This window comes from Chionomys nivalis, chromosome 25, assembly GCF_950005125.1.
Source record: "Chionomys nivalis chromosome 25, mChiNiv1.1, whole genome shotgun sequence".
NCBI classification, from domain to species: Eukaryota; Metazoa; Chordata; class Mammalia; order Rodentia; family Cricetidae; genus Chionomys; species Chionomys nivalis.
In genome coordinates, this window is record NC_080110.1 from 298,392 (window position 1) to 318,317 (window position 19,926).

Genomic DNA, 19,926 nt, shown 5'->3' on the forward strand with positions numbered 1-19,926 from the left:
GTGGAATTCCCTCACTAGTTTCTGTTGGATGTGGCAAATGTCTATCTTGATGGCATCACTACTGTTTGCTCTCTCAGTCAGCTTACTACATCTTATCTGATAGATGTTGGATGTGACCCATTTGGTGATTTTCTACTCTCTTTCTGCTATTAGTTGTTTGTTCTAACATTTTTACTTGGTACACACTTAAAAAAAACTTTGAGACTGAAAATATACTACTCATATATACTCTGTATTGGTTGGCAGATAGGACCTACTAAAATGAGGAAACTCAAGGTAACAACAGTAACAGGAAAAGAACTAACAACAGAGGTAGAACAAAAATGGTGTGATACAGTAAAAATAACAAAAGACAAGATAGGGTATATGAAACCAACAGACATAAAAATGGAATTAACAGATCCACAGTTGCTAAATCCAATTCTAGATAGGGCCCCCAAGAAAGAAGTACCAGCAATATTGGTAAAAACAATACAAGATATTGATAAATATAGATTAATGGGAAAAAGGCTAGCCTTGAATATTACCAGACATAGGGCAGACCTGGCCAGTCAGCCACAGTCTGAAGTCGTTCCCTCTTTTCCAGTAAGTACACTAACAAAAAAGACTCCTTTATTGGCAAAATTAAAAGGACAGTCATGGTGGGTATCCCTATCAGGGGATGGACCAAATATAGAAGATACTGCACCACATAGAGGTGAATGGGTAGAGGAGCTAAGACCATTTACTCCAGGGGAGTTAAGTGAGTTAATATGAGAATATGCCCAAAATAGCATGAAAGATGCCACATGGATAGTGAAACTGTGGGGAAAAGGTGCAGACACAGTTTTGTTGACAGAACATGAAATGAGAAAAATTCATAATATAGTAGAAAATCGGAGTATAGCAGAAGCTCTAGAGCATTGTTTGAACATAAGCCAGGGTGATACCCACCCCCTATTAGACTGGATTACAGCAGCTTGGAGACATGCATTCCCTACTATGGATCTTACCCAGTTTGAAGCAGCAGGTAAATGGATGACATACCAGGAAGATATACAGCTAGCAAGAAAATTAGGCATATTGTATTTCATAGACAATGAAACAAACACACCACAGGCAGCTCCACTAATTCCACAATTTAAGAAAATAATAATTAAGAAAGCGCCACCACACCTCAGAATGAGTTTAGCAGGACCAATTCAAAATTGCCAAACAGTGGCAGAAGCCAGTAATTTTTTCAAAAACTTCAGAGAGATGGATAATGATAAACTACTGTCATTTCCAGGCAGTAAGAAACCAAGAGGATTTTTTGCAAAATATAATAAAAATTAAACCTCTTGGAAAGGCTAGAACAGGGCTTCCCATAAGACCTAATCAACCATGGAACCCATGGAGGGCTGTAGTAGGACAAAGAAGGAAACCATTTCCACAGAGACCTTTTTTAGGGTACAACAGAGGACCAGCAAATACTGGTCCTCGCATACAAATTCAACAAAACAGATGGCAACCAGACAGGAGCAGATCAATACCCATACCAAGGGGGAAAAACAGGTGGCAAAACAGGTGGCAGAGACAAAATGCCAAACCCAGGAACAGCAGCCTCTAAGACCAATGATAAACCTGCCAGTAGTTAAAAAAGGAATAATAGTACCAACAAAATGGCTTTTAGATACAGGAAGTGAAATAAGTATCTACACAGAATTTACAGATAATTATAAAAATAAAAAACAGATTAGAATACAAGGAGTTAATACAGAAAGAACAGTACCAGTAATAGAAATAATTATTCAATGTTATGATGTTAAGCATAAGATAGAAGTTGCTAGTTTTTCCACACCACTAAATAGTTTAGGAATTAAATAAATTAGTAAACTATTCCCATTATTCTTGAATTACAAGTCCATAAGGAAAAACTATGTAAATTTAGCAGAAGTAAAAATTAAACCAGTAAAATTACCAAAAATTCCTCCAACTTTTACAGCACAATACCCCATAAAAGGAGGTATGGCTGAAATTTCAGATATGGTCCAGACTCTTTTAAAAGAGGGCATTATAGAACAAGCACAATCTTTTAATTACAACTCACCAGTGTGGCCAATACTGAAGCCAAATGGAAAATGTAGATTTACAGTAGATTACAGGAGGATTAATGAAAAATACCCCAAAATGCCAGGTATTCTACCATACGTAGAAGATATTTTTTTACAAATAAGACAAAATACACCAAAATGGCTAGCAACAATAGACTTGACTGATATGTTCTTTCAGATACCATTGCATACCAGAAAGCCAGGAAAATACAACATTTATGTGGCAAAATAAAATATGTAGATTTAAAAGATTGCCACAAGGATATTTAAATAGTCCAATTATAGCACATGTAACACTGATGACAACATTAGAAACATTACCAGAAGTTAAAGGTAAAATATTATCATATGTAAATGACGTATTAATTATAGCACAACTAAAGGAAGATGCTACAGAAACATTAAGAATTTTAGTCCAATATTTAAGAGATAATGGATGGACAATCAATATGGATAAGATACAAGGTCCAGCACAACAAGTGAAATTTTTAAGAGTCCATTGGAGCACTGATGGACCTAAAATACCAGACAATGTCATTGATAAGATACAATACCTAGAACAACCAAAAAATAAAACTGAGGTACAACATATTATAGGAATCTTTGAGTATTGGAGACAACACATTCCTTATTTACATCTTATTTTACAACCTTTATATAAAATAATAAGAAAATCAGAGGACTTTGTGAGGCAAAAAGAACAGGAAGAGGCATTAAAAACATGCCAGGAATATATTAAGGAATTTAGTAAATTAACATTTATACAACCAGAACATACAGTAATATTGTATATTTTATATTATCAAGGATATGGCAATTAGAATATTTTTTTTGGTTTTTCGAGACAGGGTCTCTCTGTAGCTTTGGTGCCTATCCCAGAACTAGCTCTTGTAGACCAGGCTGACCTCGAACTCCCAGAGATTCGCCTGCCTCTGCCTCCCGAGTGCTGGGATTAAAGGCGTGCGCTACCACTGCCTGGCCAATTGAAATATTTTTACAAAAACAGATAAAACTATTACACCAATAGGTTTTTATAGTAGATGCTTTCTCTGGTCTGAAAATAAATTTAGTTTATTTGAAAAAACTATTTGGACAGTATATGAGGCATTAAGAACAATACATTCATTTTTACAAAATAATGCAATAATCATAAGAACAATCACACCAATAATGGACTGGATTAAGGCACCAGGAGAAGCATGGTCAGGATTACCAATGGACGGTAAAGTCCTACAATGGAAATGGTATTTACAAGAATTTTTGAAAAATAACCAGATATCCCAAAAAGGAATCATACCTGACATTTCAAAACAAATTTTACAAAAACCAACATTAAAATTGCCAGAAATAACCAAAACCCCTGATACACCAAAGCCGATAGGACTGTGGGGGACAGAAGAATATAAACCAGGGATGATAAATGCGTGGTTTACAGATGGATCCTCAATCTCAAAAAATAATATTATACATTGGAAAACAGCAGCATATAGACCCAAAGATGGCACAATATTAACAAATAGTGGTATGAGCAAGTCAGCACAACATGCAGAAGTTACAGCTGCAGCTCTAGCTATAGCGCACTCTCAAAGAGAAAAACAGAATATTATACATATATTTACTGATTCTTGGTGTGTAGCCAATGGTATAGCGATTTGGTCAGGGAAATGGAAACAAAATAATTGGAAAATAGCAGGCAAAGATATCTGACCCAAAGAAGCATGGATAGAAATGGCAGAAGCAGCAAAAACGATGAAAATCAGTGTTACATGTAGATGCACATACAGGTAAAACAGATGAAATGCATAAATATAATGACACTGTAGATAAGCTGGCAGCAGTGGCAATTAAATTAAAGACAATTTAAAAAAACAATACCCCAGGAAGGAAACAAAATAAAGATAAAACGAGACTGGATTAAAATCTCGAACCCAGACCTAACTAAAGAGGTACACCCACAAGAAATTCTAAAATTACCTGAAGAATTGGGATAATAGGAACACATGCACTAAAACAATGGTTTGACCAACAAAATATAAAATCAAGTTGGTCACAAATCAAATCAGTAATAAAATTTTGCAATAATTGTCCATCACAAAGTAAAACATTTACACATAATTATAGAGGTACAGTGGGACCTAGATGGTACTTTAATAAAATAGTACAAATAGATTTTATAGGCCCACTAACAAAATTTAGGAACAGATATACATGTACAATGGTAGATATTTGTACAGGTCTGGGGATGGCAAAAGACGGGCGTAAACCAGATCAGAAAACATGCATAATGACAATATTAGCATAGACAGCAGCATATGGACAGCCAGATATAATACAGCGTGATCAAGGCACACATTTTACAGGAAAATTAACGTGATTGGCCAAACAATTAGGAATACTATGGGAATTTCATCAAGCCTATACACCCAGAGCAGCAGGAAGTATAGAAAAATTTAATGGCTTATTAAAAGCACAACTGGTGAATAAAGAGCAACCACTATGGAAAGCCTTACATTTAGCAGTAATAGAATTAAATCAAAGACCAAGGCTAAACGGACAGTCACCAATACAGGAAGCCATTCATAAAATATATAAGAATAGAATATCCAAGCCGGGCGGTGGTGGCGCACGCCTTTAATCCCAGCACTCGGGAGGCAGAGGCAGGCGGATCTCTGTGAGTTTGAGACCAGCTTGGTCTACAAGAGCTAGTTCCAGGACAGGCTCCAAAACCACAGAGAAACCCTGTCTCGAAAAAACAAAAAAAAAAAAAAAAACAAAAACAAAAAAAAAAAGAATAGAATATCCAGAAGTACAAGATAACTAATTAGACCTAATCACGCCATTTACAGGAACCCAAAAAACCAGGAAATATCACCTGCAGAAATAATAACAGAAGGGCACGCAAATAACATGTGGATATCACAAGGTAAAGGTGACCTAAAATTGGTAAGGTTAGAAAATCTTGCATGAGGAATGGGATGCAAATGGCCCTCATGGAAAACACAGTGCAGGGCACTTTACATGTGCCTGGCACTGTGCCTAATCAGCATATACCTGGTGATACCAATAATCGATGTAACTCTAAAAGGAGAATTACGTTTGAATATATACAATCATTCAATAGAAATAAAGGGAGCAAAACAGTACATGCAAAAGATTTAATTGTAAACATTATATTTGTTGGTGGCATTGTGTTGGCAAATAATTATAACCAGCACCAACAGTATAACAAAAACAAGATTACAAGAAGTAAGGAGGATAGCATTACTCTTTTTCAGGTGCCACAATAAGAAGAAATGGACCCTCTAAAAGGAATTTGGACCTACTAGCTAAAGGAGGTATTAGAAGAGTAATTTGGCATTATTATAATAAACACTGGAGTGCACTTGTGGACTTGTTTGATAGAATGAGAATAGATAGAGGAACAGATAGAGATAGATGTCATTTTGTAAATGTAAATATAATATGATGTTTTTAGGAACTATGAATATTAAACAAGATTTGATGGCATGCTTACTTAATCATATAGTTTGGCACATGAAACATGGAGTAAAAGAAAGAGGGCATAAACACCCATTTGATCATATGCTTCTTAACTAGTCAGTTGCTTTCTTAGTAAAGGAAGTTATACACATTATGAATGTCTGATAAGACATGATAAATGGGGAGCATTTGCATTACTAGAAGGAGACTGGTATAGTGAAATAAGTAAATTGGATAGAATTCATACACCTAAGAGCTTAGAAAGTTATTGCATCAGAGCAATATCAAAAATATTTTTAGGCTGGGCAGTGGTGCCACACGCCTTTAATCCCAGCACTTGGGAGGTAGAGGCAGGCGAATCTCTGAGTTCGAGACCAGCCTGGTCTATAAGAGCTAGTTCCAGGACAGGCTCCAAAACCACAGAAAAACCCTGTCTTGAAAAACCAAAAAAAAAATATTTTTAGAAGATACGCTTTTTGAATATTGTGCTTATTTGGGCTGGTAGGATAGATATAAAACATGGAAGAGTAGGAATTGCAGGGTTATTAGCTTCATGCCCATAAAATGCGCACAAAACTGCCATAAAGGATGCACCCTACAGAGTATACCAGCATGCACACCTGGAGATTGGAATTTAAGATCAGTAAATGACCAGATGGCCTACATAGCATATAGAAGATGACCGATAGCCTATGTAAATCCTCAGGCCGGCGAGCCTCATAGTGACTCCTTTAATGTTGACAACATGTCAGAAGTCAGGGCATGGAATGTAATGAGCATGGAAGCAGATTCCTCTGAATGAATAAAAAAGGGGAATCTGTAGTGTAGATAGAGCAGGAAATTTATAGAATAAGAATGAATGTAACTTGGTGTAATGAAGAAGCATTTCTTCTTGTGTGTGGTGTGGAAAATTACTAAGGTGAAATATTAAGAGAACATTTGCCCGCTTGAAAGCTGCCACATCCATCTGGCCCTGTCAGATGTGGGGTCTGCACCCAGCAACCGTAGTAATGAAATAACCTTGACACACAAGAGGGACCCCAACCCTTCTGTGGCCAGTCGATACATTCTGAAAGGGAGAGTATCTAGTCTGTTCTCAGGAGACAGACCTTCAGTGTCCACTCTCAGGGAATGAGGATTTGCATTCGGGATACAAGACGTTAAGTATCTGTTTTTGGGAGATGAAGCTCTGTACTTGGGAGACAGAGCATTAAATGTTTAGACAAGGCATTTAATATTTCTGCCTTTCGGGAGGCAGGCTAGGAGGATCTCTCTTTCCATAGAGGCCTGATGCCAGAGCCATTGTGAGAAGTGAGATAACCATCCTGCTTCAGCCACCTCTTTTAAGTTAGTTCGAAACTGCCCCTCATTTGATCCTTCTGATAACCAAGTGTCCTAGGTTATCAGTATCAACTGGCCACAGAAGGGTGGGGGTCCCTCTTGTGTTGCAAGATTATTTCGTTACCACGGTTGCTGGGTGCAGCCTCCCCATCTGGCCATGGGGATGTGTGGCAGCCTTCAAGGGGCAAATGTTCTCTTAATATTTCACCTTAGTAATTTTCCACACCACACACAAGAAGAAATGCTTCTTCATTACACCAAGTTACATTCATTCTTATTCTATAAATTTCCTGCTCTATATCTACACTACAGATTCCCCTTTATTTATTCATTCAGAGGAATCTGTTTCCATGCTCATTACAGTCTGGTTACTCAACACTCTCTGGGGAGAAGAGCACAGAGCCCTCATAGATATTACTCAAAAGGAACCTGGAGCTGAAATCCCCCAGCTCATAACAAATATCAATAATTGTTTGGCCTTTTGTTTTAAATAAGGAATTTTCTTTTTCTTCCCTTCCTCCTGACATCTTTCTCTTCCTCGTCTTTATTTCTAAAATTGTTGAGGTTTCCACATTTGTAGTGTTCTAAAATTTCATAATGATATATAAAATATTTAATTTGTACTTACTCATGTTGGTAGCGGGTCATGTGGCTGCAGGCAGCAGGCCCTCGGAGCAGCCAGTCCCAGCCAGAGATGCTGCAGTTCCCCTGAGCGGTGGCTAGTTCCAGGAAGGGAGACACATCTGCCTCTCTGGGAGGCAGAAGCGAAGCTGCCCCTCCAGGAGGCAGCCGGAAAAGAGCGGGAAGGGCGGGAACTGAGAAAAGCGCGGGAAGGGTGGGAACTCGGAAAAAGAGCGGGAAAAGCGTGAACTCAGGTCAGAAACTGAACATCAGCCTGCCTCAGTGGATGGGGGAGGGAGTGGGCGTGGCTTGCCACATGGCCTGCTTCCACCTTTGGGGACCCACAGCATTTCTGCTGCCACCAGGGATCTTGCAACAGATTTTTAAAAAAATCATAACACTATTTATTACAAAGTTCCACTGGCGTTTGTTCAACATTCTCTGAAACTATGTGTTATTTCCATTTTGGGATACTTTCATAAGGTATTTATACAGAGACTAATATTCTCTTTGATTTTTCATTCAATTTTGGCATTCTTAATATTGGGAACAGGACTTGCCAGGTAGAATAATTGAATCTATTCTTTCTCACCATTTTTTTAAACTTTTTTTTTTTTTTGGTTTTTTGAGAAAGAATTTTTCTGTAGCTTTGGAGCCTATCCTGGAACTAGCTCTTGTAGACCAGGCTGCCCTCAAATTCAGAGATCCGCCTGCCTTTGCCTCCCAAGTGCTGGGATTGCCTGGTCCTTCTTTTTAACTCTTGTAGCACCATTGCATTATGGTTTATTGTTTTTTTAAAAAATTAGCAGATACCATTTTGATTTCTCAGTCCCTTATATTTTGTGTCTCCTTCATATTATCTCATGTATATTTTTAATGACTTGATATTTTGAGGGTATTCTACACATTTTTTTAAATTTCCTTTTTGAGAGAATTTTCACAGGAGAAAATTCTATTTCTGTTGGGCAAAATTTTTTTCCCATTTTTTTCCTTGTTTTTATTTACATCTCTCTCCTTGTAAGCTTTCTTCAAATGACAAATGAGTTCCTCAATTCAATAAACAGTTATCTGACCCTTGAGACCTGAGTTCAATCCTCAAAACCCCTGTAGTGGAAAGAGAGTGAGACTTCTGCAAATTGTTCTTTGACCTCCACATGTCTGTAGAGGTGTGTACCCCTGACACACAAAAGGCTTGTAAGTTTTTAAGTCTATATGCTGAGGCAGATGTAAACCGCTCTCCACATTGGTGAGGTTTATCGGCTGGTGCAGAGAGGGTGCTGCAGTGTGAAGATCTGCTCTACCTCAATCCCAACCTGACCTCCTGCTGACTGTAGAGGAGGCAACCCTCTCTACAGGGAAAGGATATTAGGGAACCATGTTTCCTGAAGACGGACTTAACACCCACAGGGAGTACATGGGGCAGGTTCCCATAGTGCTCTGCTTGATCAGTTCTTATTTCCCATCACTCGCCTTCCATCAAAATACTGAAAATTCAAATAATTTCCTGACTGTCTACATGTTCCATCTCTTATGATGGGACATCGTCTTTTAAACATCCTTTACTGATGTCATGCTACCACATACTAAACCAGAGAGAAAATGAAAAGAATCCGTACTTAGACTGCATTCACTTCCTGAAGTTTATTGCTAGTACATTCTACATTAGGACATTTTGTATCCTTTATTACAATTGATGATTTGATGTCTTTTTGACTCTCCAGGCATGATTTTTAAAATGTTTTTAATTTTAACTGGCACATAGTAATTGCCCATAAGGGCGCAGCTTGACATTTAAATACATACATATAATACACCATAATCACCTACGACCCTGGACACTGAGGTTCTGTGGGAACATTCTACATGTAATCTTGAAAATTCTCTAGTGGTTTATTATACAAAATCCTGTAAAATGCATAATTCAAGCATGAACCTAACTATTAAAATACTTAAACAACAATACATCGAAAGTCATCTCACCAGCTGACTGACGTGGTTGCCAAACAAAATTAGTAACTAGAACTGGGTTGCTAAGAGCAACAGAATTACTCATTCCTTGGAACACTTTGAGAAGTTGCCCCAAAATCTCCCCTCACACAGACCCTTTACTGAACTAAGAGAGGTGCAGTGTGCTCTGATTGGCTTATACAATCTGAAAACTGGCCTCTGTAGACTGGGCCGATGAGAGATCCCCCTACCTCACAAGTCCAGATGGGGACCTGAACACACACACACACACACACACACACACACACACAAACCAAAACAACAAAACATCAAAAGAGGTGCTGGGAAAAGGAATGCTGAAGAGGTAACCAAAATATTCATTTATCTTCCACCTATTTATAGCAACTAATTAATTAATGGTGACATATTCAGGCTGCTGCATTACAGAGAATCACAGAAAGTATTTAGTTAACGTCACAGGATCAGTCACGATAGTGAAAAAGTCTATGTTAAGACAGTGACCTTAGATACAGGGCAGGATCATCAAGAGGGAACTAGATATGTCCACATCAAAATTTGCTAAAGAATTTCTGTAATGGAGTGTGACACTGTACTTTCAACTTGGAAGACTATTGCTATGCAGCTGCTTGCTGGCAGGACCTGCTCAGCCCAAGAAGAACTGAGAAGCACCCAGATGCCCTTGCTTGGTTGCAGGAAAAACTAAGAAGCACCCAGATGCCCTTGCTTGCTGGCAGGACCTGCTCAGCCCAAGAAGAACTGAGAAGCACCCAGATGCCCTTGCTTGGTAGCAGGACCTGTTCACCACAGGAAGATCTGAGAAGTACCCACATGCCCTTGCTTGGTGGCAGGACCTGCTCAGCCCAGAAAGAACTGAGAAGCACCCAGATGCCCTTGCTTGGTTGCAGGAAAAACTAAGAAGCACCCAGATGCCCTTGCTTGCTGGCAGGACCTGCTCACCCCAGGAAAAACTGAGAAGCACCCAGATGCCCTTGCTTGGTAGCAGGACCTGCTCGCCCCAGGAAGATCTAAGAAGTACCCACATGCCCTTGCTTGGTGGCAGGACCTGCTCAGCCCAGAAAAAAAAACTGAGAAGCACCCAGATGCTCTTGCTTGCTGGCAGGACCTGTTCAGCACACAAGAACTGAGAAACACCCAGATGCTCTTGCTTGGTGACAGGACCTGCTCAGACCAGGCAGGACTGAGAAGCACCAGGGTGCCCCTGCATACCTTACCCTCAGATCCTGTACTTAATTTCTCTGCATCTATTGTTCTCATTACTTTGGCTCAGTAATAATGGCAAACATAGGAACCTAGATGACACAAATTAATTTTAATACACTGCAAAGAAAAGAAAGAGGGGATGACAATCATCCTATTTGGAATTGTTTTCTCTTCATAGATATAAGCAATTCTGCTACTTTGGGCTGTTAGAAATACTATATCCACATTTGCCTTGCTTTTGCTTCCTGGGACACAGGCTGTTTAATCTATATTTGGATCTACAGTATGATTAATATCACACATAGTACATATCCTGGATTCTATCACATTTTTGTTAAAATTATTCACAAATTTACACTTCTAATTGTAGGCATTTTTTTGAAAAGAAAAATACAATCTAACATAAATAAGTATGCCTGAAATTATTAGACTCTTTTGAACTCCCACTATGAGTTTTATACATTCTAATTATTTTCTGAAGTGTATCTGCTTATATTTTTGCAACATTTCCATAAGCTGGCATTTTGTATTTTGATATGTTTGTCTGAAATTTAAACTTGACTTCTGCCAGTGAAAAACAAAACAAAAAAACATACAAAAAAAACTCTGAAGACAACAGTCTCCTCTTATCGGATATTACAGTTGCTGCTAATAGCTCATGAAATTCAACCAATCATACACAGTGACAGAGGGAGAGAACCAGACAGGAAGACCATGTCAAAACTCTGCAGAACAGAAACAGAGATCCTGCAAAGGAATGCCTTCTGGGGATCATACAAAGTTTATAGCACCAAATAATCTGTAAATAGAGACAAAATATATTTTTTGTGAGACACTGCCAGAAACTTTCACATGCATCTTTATGCTAGGCTCCTCAGTGCCAGCTCTGTCTGGCGGTCCAGGGCACAGAAGGCTGTCAGCCCAGGCACTGGGGGAAGATGACTGTTGGGGTGGGGAGGGTAGATTTGCTGCTCTTTCTATTTGCCTAAGAGGAAGCCTTGTGCTCAGCATCTCCTAAAGCAAAAGAAGAAAGATGAAATCTCTAGGCACCTCACTGCTGCTGCCTCTCAAAGATTTCCTGTCAAAACGAGCCTATAAGGGGAGAAAGGTTTTCAAAAACATTTTTTTTAAACCTGGCAGGATTTCCAAGACTGGCAATGAAAAGAGTTTGAAGGTTCTGTCTTCTTTAAAGTTGGGGGTTGAAGGAGAAGAAAAAGAAGGGGAGAAGAGCTGCCAATGTACTAGTTCTGGTTGTGTTTAAAAATAAAAGGCAACTGAGCCATATAGCTGGTATTATTTTTTTTTTTTTTTTTTGGTTTTTCGAGACAGGGTTTCTCTGTGGTTTTGGAGCCTGTCCTGGAACTATAGACCAGGCTGGTCTCAAACTCACAGAGATCCACCTGCCTCTGCCTCCCGAGTGCTGCGATTAAAGGCGTGCGCCACCACCGCCTGGCTTATAGCTGGTATTACCATAGCATACACAGGGGGGAAAAGCAGCTTTGATTGATGCTTTATTCATATTTTATAGAGGTACTTATTTTTTTTCATCTGTTCAAATGCAGAAAGTGACCTTGATTTTCCTCCCCCTTAACTGAAATACAGAAAGTGTGTCTGTTGTAACTTGGTGGCTTGTATAGGCAGTGACAGCACAGGCTCCCTCTTACCTGAGGAAAGGTTAGCCAATTCTTGAGGACAGTACACAAACACCATTCCCCATCCCCACACTATGCACTTGAATAGTACAAAAGCAGAGAAGTCTGTTGAAAATGATTCAAAAGCTGATGATAAAGAAGTAACTCAAAGATGTCTTGGAATGGGACTCCCAGGGTGATCTCTGATTCCAACTCATTCACAGTGTCTCTAGTCTTCCTAAAACTGTATTGTTAGCCAAGTAAAAACTGTATTCTAATGAAGAAAAACAGGAATACTAATATGAAAATCATAGTGCAACCTCACCTCTCTGGTATTTTCTAGAAGAGCAGAGGTCAGAAGTCCTAAGGGTAACAAAGAGCACAACAATTGATTTTTATGATAAAGACCCTAAAGTCATCAAGAAAATGTTAACTCCTGTTGGCCATGATATGATATTTCATATCGTGATATGATATGAAAACATTCCATACATCTAAGAGCCATTTTTCATGAAAATGTAGCTGTCAAAAATGGGACCATAAATATGCTTTTATAATCTTGAAATGTTCCATATGGAATGCACTTCATCCCACCAAATAGGGCAAGTGAAGCTCAATTATATGTTGGAATAAGCCATAGTCATTTTGGTAGATTTATTTCATATTATGATGTATTGCTTTTCCCACAGTTAAAATTTGAAATGTAAGGACTTTAACATGAACATACATGTTAATACACTACATAACACCCCACCCCCAAAAATGTTTCTTTTCCAAAGCAGCACAGCTGTGTAGAAAACTGACAAGCTATGGACAATGTAGGGCTTCATAACGGAGGAAGAGGGTACTAACTCACTGAATCCCGGCAGCTATAATAAGGGTTTTTCTGAGGACAGGAACTTGTGAGGAAAAGGATGACAGATTGTCATGGAATCTCTTAGGTATCAAGTACAAGGACATGAGTGAAAACCGGAGATGACTCAGCTGCATATAGCTGTACGTATAAGCATATACTCTGTTCCTTAGAAGGGACTTGGGCCCTTGTGAAATAATTTCAGACTCTCAAAACCAACTTCATTTATGAGAAAACACTATCTTCTACTGTAACATCTGGACATAGCAATATTTTGCTAAGCACCCACATTGAAATACCTGTTATGACATCTATGAAAATCTAACGGCATTCAAAACAAACAGTACAAAATAATGTGGGGTACAATTGCTGGGTGTCATAATCAGAGCTGAGATGTCAGCAAGGACAACTGTGAAAGAGAGAACATCCTGTAAGTTTAAGTCAGCTAAGGCTGGAGAGCATGCTCAAGCCAGAAGAGCACTTGCTGCTCTTGTAGGGGACACACATTCAGTCCCCAGTACACATGTGTGCATTAAAATCTGCTGTAACTCCAGTTCTAGGTGACCCAATGCCTTTTCTGGTCTCTGTGAGCTCCCGTACATGGCGCACAAATACACACTCAGATACACATGCAAACACATAAAATTAATATTTAGTCAACTCATTTTCTAGGTAATAGCATCCTCATACACTGAAATATGTGAAATAGTACCCTAGTACTATTTCTTAGTACTCCATCTACAACACCATCTATAAAGAGGATGGGTGTGAAAATGAAAAGTTTAATTCATTGAGGGCTAAGGTCTGAGAGGGGTAAATGCATTAATGGTATCCCAGGAGATAGCTTTAAGGAATTGGAATCATGATAAACATGCCTTTGACTGTTTCTCTTTTTATGGCAAAGGTGGTATGTTAGATACATGTTTTCTTTAATTCTGATTACTACTAGAGCCACATTTAACTCTCCTCATGCAGCACTGTCAAAAACTAAAGAGGCTAATGTGCGTACCTGGACAGTGTGTATACTGGATCTGCCAAGTCAAACCAGAAGGGAGGTAGAACATCCTCCTGGTGTCCATTTGGAACCTTAATTCTTTCTCTTAAAGATTTCCTTGCTTATTTATTTTTAATTATACATATGGAGAGCAGAGACTTGACATGTGAGTGGAGGTGTCCCTGGAGGCCAGAGGCACCAAGTGTATGAAGCTAGAGTTGTAAGTTGCCCATGCCAGGTACTAGGAATAGAACTTCAGCCTTGCAAAAGCAGTAGAGCTCCCAACCCCTGAGCCTTCTCTTCAATTTCTAGATCCTTATTCTAAATACTAAGGCAACTGTTGGAAATTGTGTGAAATATACATGTGTATACTTTTACCATTTGTCTCCTAAAATTCTAAGTTTAGGAACAAAAGCTGACAGTAAACCAATACAGATTTTATAGATAGCACAGGCTTAATAAACAGCTAAAACATCTTCAGTTTCCATCAGTGGAGATTCCCAGCCACTCTACACCTAATGTTGAAAGAAGAAAGAGAAATCAAGAGATGTGGCTTTGCCAGGTATTGTCAGTGCTTTCTTCCTCTCATTGCTCAGCCCAGAATTAATGAAATGTCAAAACCTGGCTAGTGGAAGGATCCCTAATTTTCCATGTAATGAAACAAAAGAATCTAAAAGCCACATGCTTCTCCTTTCATATAAACAGAAGACAATAAAAAAGAACATATTACACTCAGTATCATGGGACCTGAAATAATTGCAGGAGGAGGAAGGTAGTGGATGCAAGGCTCAGTGGACCCTTTAATGAATAGTAGTAAAATATTCTCCTAGACAAACCGCGTTCTTCCTACGTTAAAGATGGGAAACAGGCTGTTTCTAATCAAACTCTTGTAAAAGGATTGGTGTGGACTTTTCCCCCCACTGACTTAATATCAACTTTTGGAATTAATTGGGCTTCGTCAGAGGATGTGTGCCCACATCACAATAGCCTTTTTGCTTTTCCTGGCACTTCATTTGGGATCAAGAGCATCCCAGGGAATTTCCACATTCACCTGACATCAATTTCCCTTCTCCTGCTGATATCCATTTCATGTCACAATAATTAACTTGCAGCTATTACAACCAAGTTTCATAATTAACATTTTATTTGTCAAATATTTTCCTTGCATATATTTACTGTAAAAATCTTATGACCATTAAAAAAATCCTTTCACTTTATTCTCTATAATCTTGTATAAGAATTAATTACTGTGGAAAATTTAACTACCTATGAATTTCAATTTTGTACATATTATTTACTGTTTTGATGAATCAAGTAATAATAGGAACTACATTCCTTAAATTTAAAGAATTCAATATACTTTCAATTCAACTACTATCTCATCTATCTAGTGGAAAATTGTAAGTCTCATACTATAATCTCTTATCACTTTTGATTTTGAAAAATCCTATGGATCTACATTGTGTAAATGTGAAACCCTTAACAAAACAAACATACAATTATTTAACATTCTCAAAATCTGGAAGAAATGTTTGATTATAAATTCTGACCTGTTTGGAATCTGACACACATGTGCACGTGTTGAGACTAATCTCCCTCACACCATTCATCCATTTCATCAATGGACAATAACATAATAAAGTCTTAAGAAAGATTTTGAGGTGGCTGGAGAGATGGCTCAGAGGAATAGAGCACTGGCTGCTCTTCCAGAGGTCCTGAGTTCAATTCCCAGCAACCACATGGTGGCTCACAACCATGTGTAATAAGATCTGATGTCCTGTTCTGTACTTCAGGATACATGAAGAAACCTATATACATAATAAATAAAAATCTTTAAAAAAAAAAAAGAAAGATATTGAAAAGGATAAGCTCCCTGCTCCTCTGAGCTGGATGCCTAACTGACAGCCAATTTGAAAATAACCTATAAACTGACAAAGTGAAAGAAATTTATATTACAGATGGTAACTTTATTTGATCAAATGATAACCTAAAATTACAATTTTACTTTTTTTTAAAACACAGTTGTCAGCTGAAGAATGAACAACCTCTGGGCCCTAGCTTTATTTTTGTTTAATGTTTATTTGGGTCCTAGACCTTTTTTTAAAAAATGGCTGTTGCCGGGCGATGGTGGTGCACGCCTTTAATCCTAGCACTCGGGAGGCAGAGGCAGGTGGATCTCTGTGAGTTCGAAAGCCACAGAGAAACCCTGTCTCGAAAAACCAAAATAAATAAATAAATAAAATAAAAAATAAAAAAAATTAAAAATGGCTGTTATCTGGGAAATAATAAAGAGGATCCCTTCTCTTTCCTGATTTAGTTTAATATGCAGTCACTAGATAACAAATGTAATAAACATTCCAAAGTGTAGCTGAGTCAAAGGTTATCCTACACTTGAGCAGTCAGTACTCACTGTCAAAAGGACATACAATGACATACAAAATTAGGTAGTAGAGTACCTGATTCGTAGCTACATAGGAAGATAAAGCAGAAAGATTTACATTTGGATGCTGACCTGGGACACCCAGTGAGACCGTTCCACAAAAAAAAAAAACTATGCCAAGATTATATATATAATATATATTATTATATTATATATTATAATATAGTTATATAATATTCAGACACACAGAATAAAAATAAATAAATCTTTGACTCTCTATCTCTGAGGGATTCCATGGTTGAAGTGCTGTAGGAAAGCAAGAGGCCCAAGTTTGTATCAACAGCAGCAGCATCAATGCCCAATACCAATGCCCAATTACAAGTGCCAGCCTTCCTGTAATTCCTGATTCAGACAGAGAAGGCCAAGGGAAAGACCAGAAGCAAGCTGCTTATGGGGACAAACTGAATCAATGAACTCTGGCTTTGTTTGAAAGACTCTGTCTCAAGGAAATAAGGTGGAAGAAGAATATAAGACAATTTCAAATGACACCTGTGTTCTACAAGTGCACATGTGTGCATATTCACACACACACACACACAAAGAAAGAAAACCATACTGAAATTGGCATACTTATAGTTATGTAATATAGGGGTAAGACACTCATCAGAAAAATGTACATGCCATTAAGCCTGATAACCTGAATTCTTTCCCTGAGACTTCTAAGGAGCCAACAGACTTCAAGTTTAACTCTGACCCACATGGATTTCGAGCCTTGGCAAACAAACATACCACACACAATAAATAAAAGCTACTACATGTAGCTAAATACTAGGCAGATTCCTGATTGTATAATGTGAGATGGCTATGCCCCCTATGTGAATCGTATAGAATGGTGAGGTGCAGAGCCACAGCTAAGTGGAAACTCCCACCACCATGAACAGCCCCCATAGTCAACCATAAAAGGCATAAGAAATATAAGGCTAACAGTACTCATGAGGACTGTGAAGCAAAACAAAGCAAATGAATAACAAGAAATGAAATTTAATTTTCTCCTTTGTGGACATATTTAGTTATTTGTTTATTTCTATATTGTTTTTATGTTTCCAATACAGGATTTCTCTGTGTAGCCCTAGCTGTCCTGTGTTCTACTCTGTAGACCAGGCTGGCCTACAACTCACAGAGATTCGCCTGCCTCTGCCTCCCTAGTAATGAGATTAAAGGCAGGCACTACCACCTCCTGACTCACATATTTGTCAAACCCATTTTCAAAATATTTTTATTTTTTAGAGGAAAAAAATCAACATTGTAAGTTTAGTGAGGTTTGTTCTCTCTCTCTCTCTCTCTCTCTCTCTCTCTCTCTCTCTCTCTCTCGTTCATAAGTGAAGGGGGGTGAGAAATGCATCTGCCAAATAGACTTTTTCCAACTCTTCATTATTAAACAGCAATTTTCATCAGATTTCGAATGTCCCTATCAATAGCGAGGCTGTGGGAAGATGATACAACTAATATACTGCTGCTAGACAATTAATGGAGTCTGCCGTCTCAAGCCAATATTGGCTGGCTCCATGGCTCCTCTAATCAAATTCCTCAGCCTTCAATGCAGCAAGACTGAGTTTCTGTGTTAATGCTATAAGGCAGCGACGAATAAACACAAATGGCGTACTCTTCTTTAGTAGTCACAGCCTCCCACATGAGTCTATGTAATTAGGAAAAATTATGAATATAGCAGATTGTTAATCAGTATATTTACATGGCTCATATGAAAGTATTTAAATTCTCGAGCACTCTAAGATTTCCTTCAAATAATATCAACACAAGGACAATACCTGTATGTGTGTTACCAGGTCTGTGGCTTGGTGTGTTTACAATATTTGCTTGGAGAATTGTTCTATGACAAACCCTGCTACAGCAAAAGCTGAAGACACACACACACACATTGTTATCCATATCTGCTTTGTCCATCCATATATAAAATATAAGCGTGGAGTCCACATAATCTTTTTCTTTATTTTTTTTTTTTTTTGGTTTTTCAAGACAGGGTTTCTCTGTGGTTTTGGAGCCTGTCCTGGAACTAGCTCTTGTAGACCAGGCTGGTCTCGAACTCACAGAGATCCGCCTGCCTCTGCCTCCCGAGTGCTGGGATTAAAGGCGTGCGCCACCACTGCCAGGTAAGTCCACATAATCTTAAGGAAAGGGCCTATTCACATGCACACTAAAATGCAACCCCAAATTCAAATAAAAGTGAGATCTATTAAAACACAACAGCAAGCTCGTCACGTGACACAAGTTTATAAAAAACTCATTGCTTGCTGCACCTTATGCTTTGCACCAATATAATAGTGACTTTTGACAAAACACACTGAATAAAAGATTGATAAGTATAACCGATCTCATTTGGCCAACAAACCATAGCTCTTCTTTGTCTGCCTTATGCACAGAAGCAAAACAATGGTAATGCTTCAGCATTTCAGTGTTTTAGTGACTCGCTATACTTACTTTTTAAAAATTATTAAGAGAAAAAGAATAGCAATTGACTAACAACAGTGTGATTTGTCTTACTCCCTGACACTCATGCAAACAACAAAATTACACATATATTTATAGTATCTCTGTACATATGCAAAGGGATGTATGCCTGTACTTTCAAGGATATGTTTGCAGATGATATAGAAGAAAATTATGAAGATGACTTTTTAAGTAAAGTAGCTTTTATTTCATAATTAAAGGCATATCAAGGAATGGCAATGGCCTAAAGATTTCAAAGCAGAGAAGTCTGACCCTGAAGGAAGAGCTTGTAGGTCTTGCAAGTAAAAAGGATGCAAATTTTTTTTTAGTTTTACATATGAAAGTCTTTTTTTATTTATTTTTATTCTTTTTTTAATTAAAATTTCCACCTGCTCCCCGTTTCCCATTTCCCTCCCCCTCCTCCCACATATTGCCCCCTCTCCCCACTCCCCTCCCCCTCTCCCCACTCCCCTCCCCCCTCCCCCTCCCCTCCCCCTATCCCCACTCCTCTTCTCCTCCCCCCACTCCATTCCCCCTCCCTCTCGATACTGAAGAGCAGTCCAAATTCCCTGCCCTGCGGGAAGACCAAGGTCCTCCCACTTCTATCTAGGTCCAGGAAGGTGGGCGTCCAAACAGGATAAGCTCCCACAAAGTCAGTTCATGTATTAGGATCGAAACCTAGTGCCATTGTCCTTGGCTTCTCATCAACCTTCATTGTCCGCCATGTTCAGAGGTGTCCAGGGAGATGTCCCCAGCTGGTACCTTGGGCAACTGAGGAGAGGGAACCTGAAATGACCCTATCCTATACTGATGAATATCTTGCATATCACATTAGAACCTTCATCTGGCGATAAATCGAG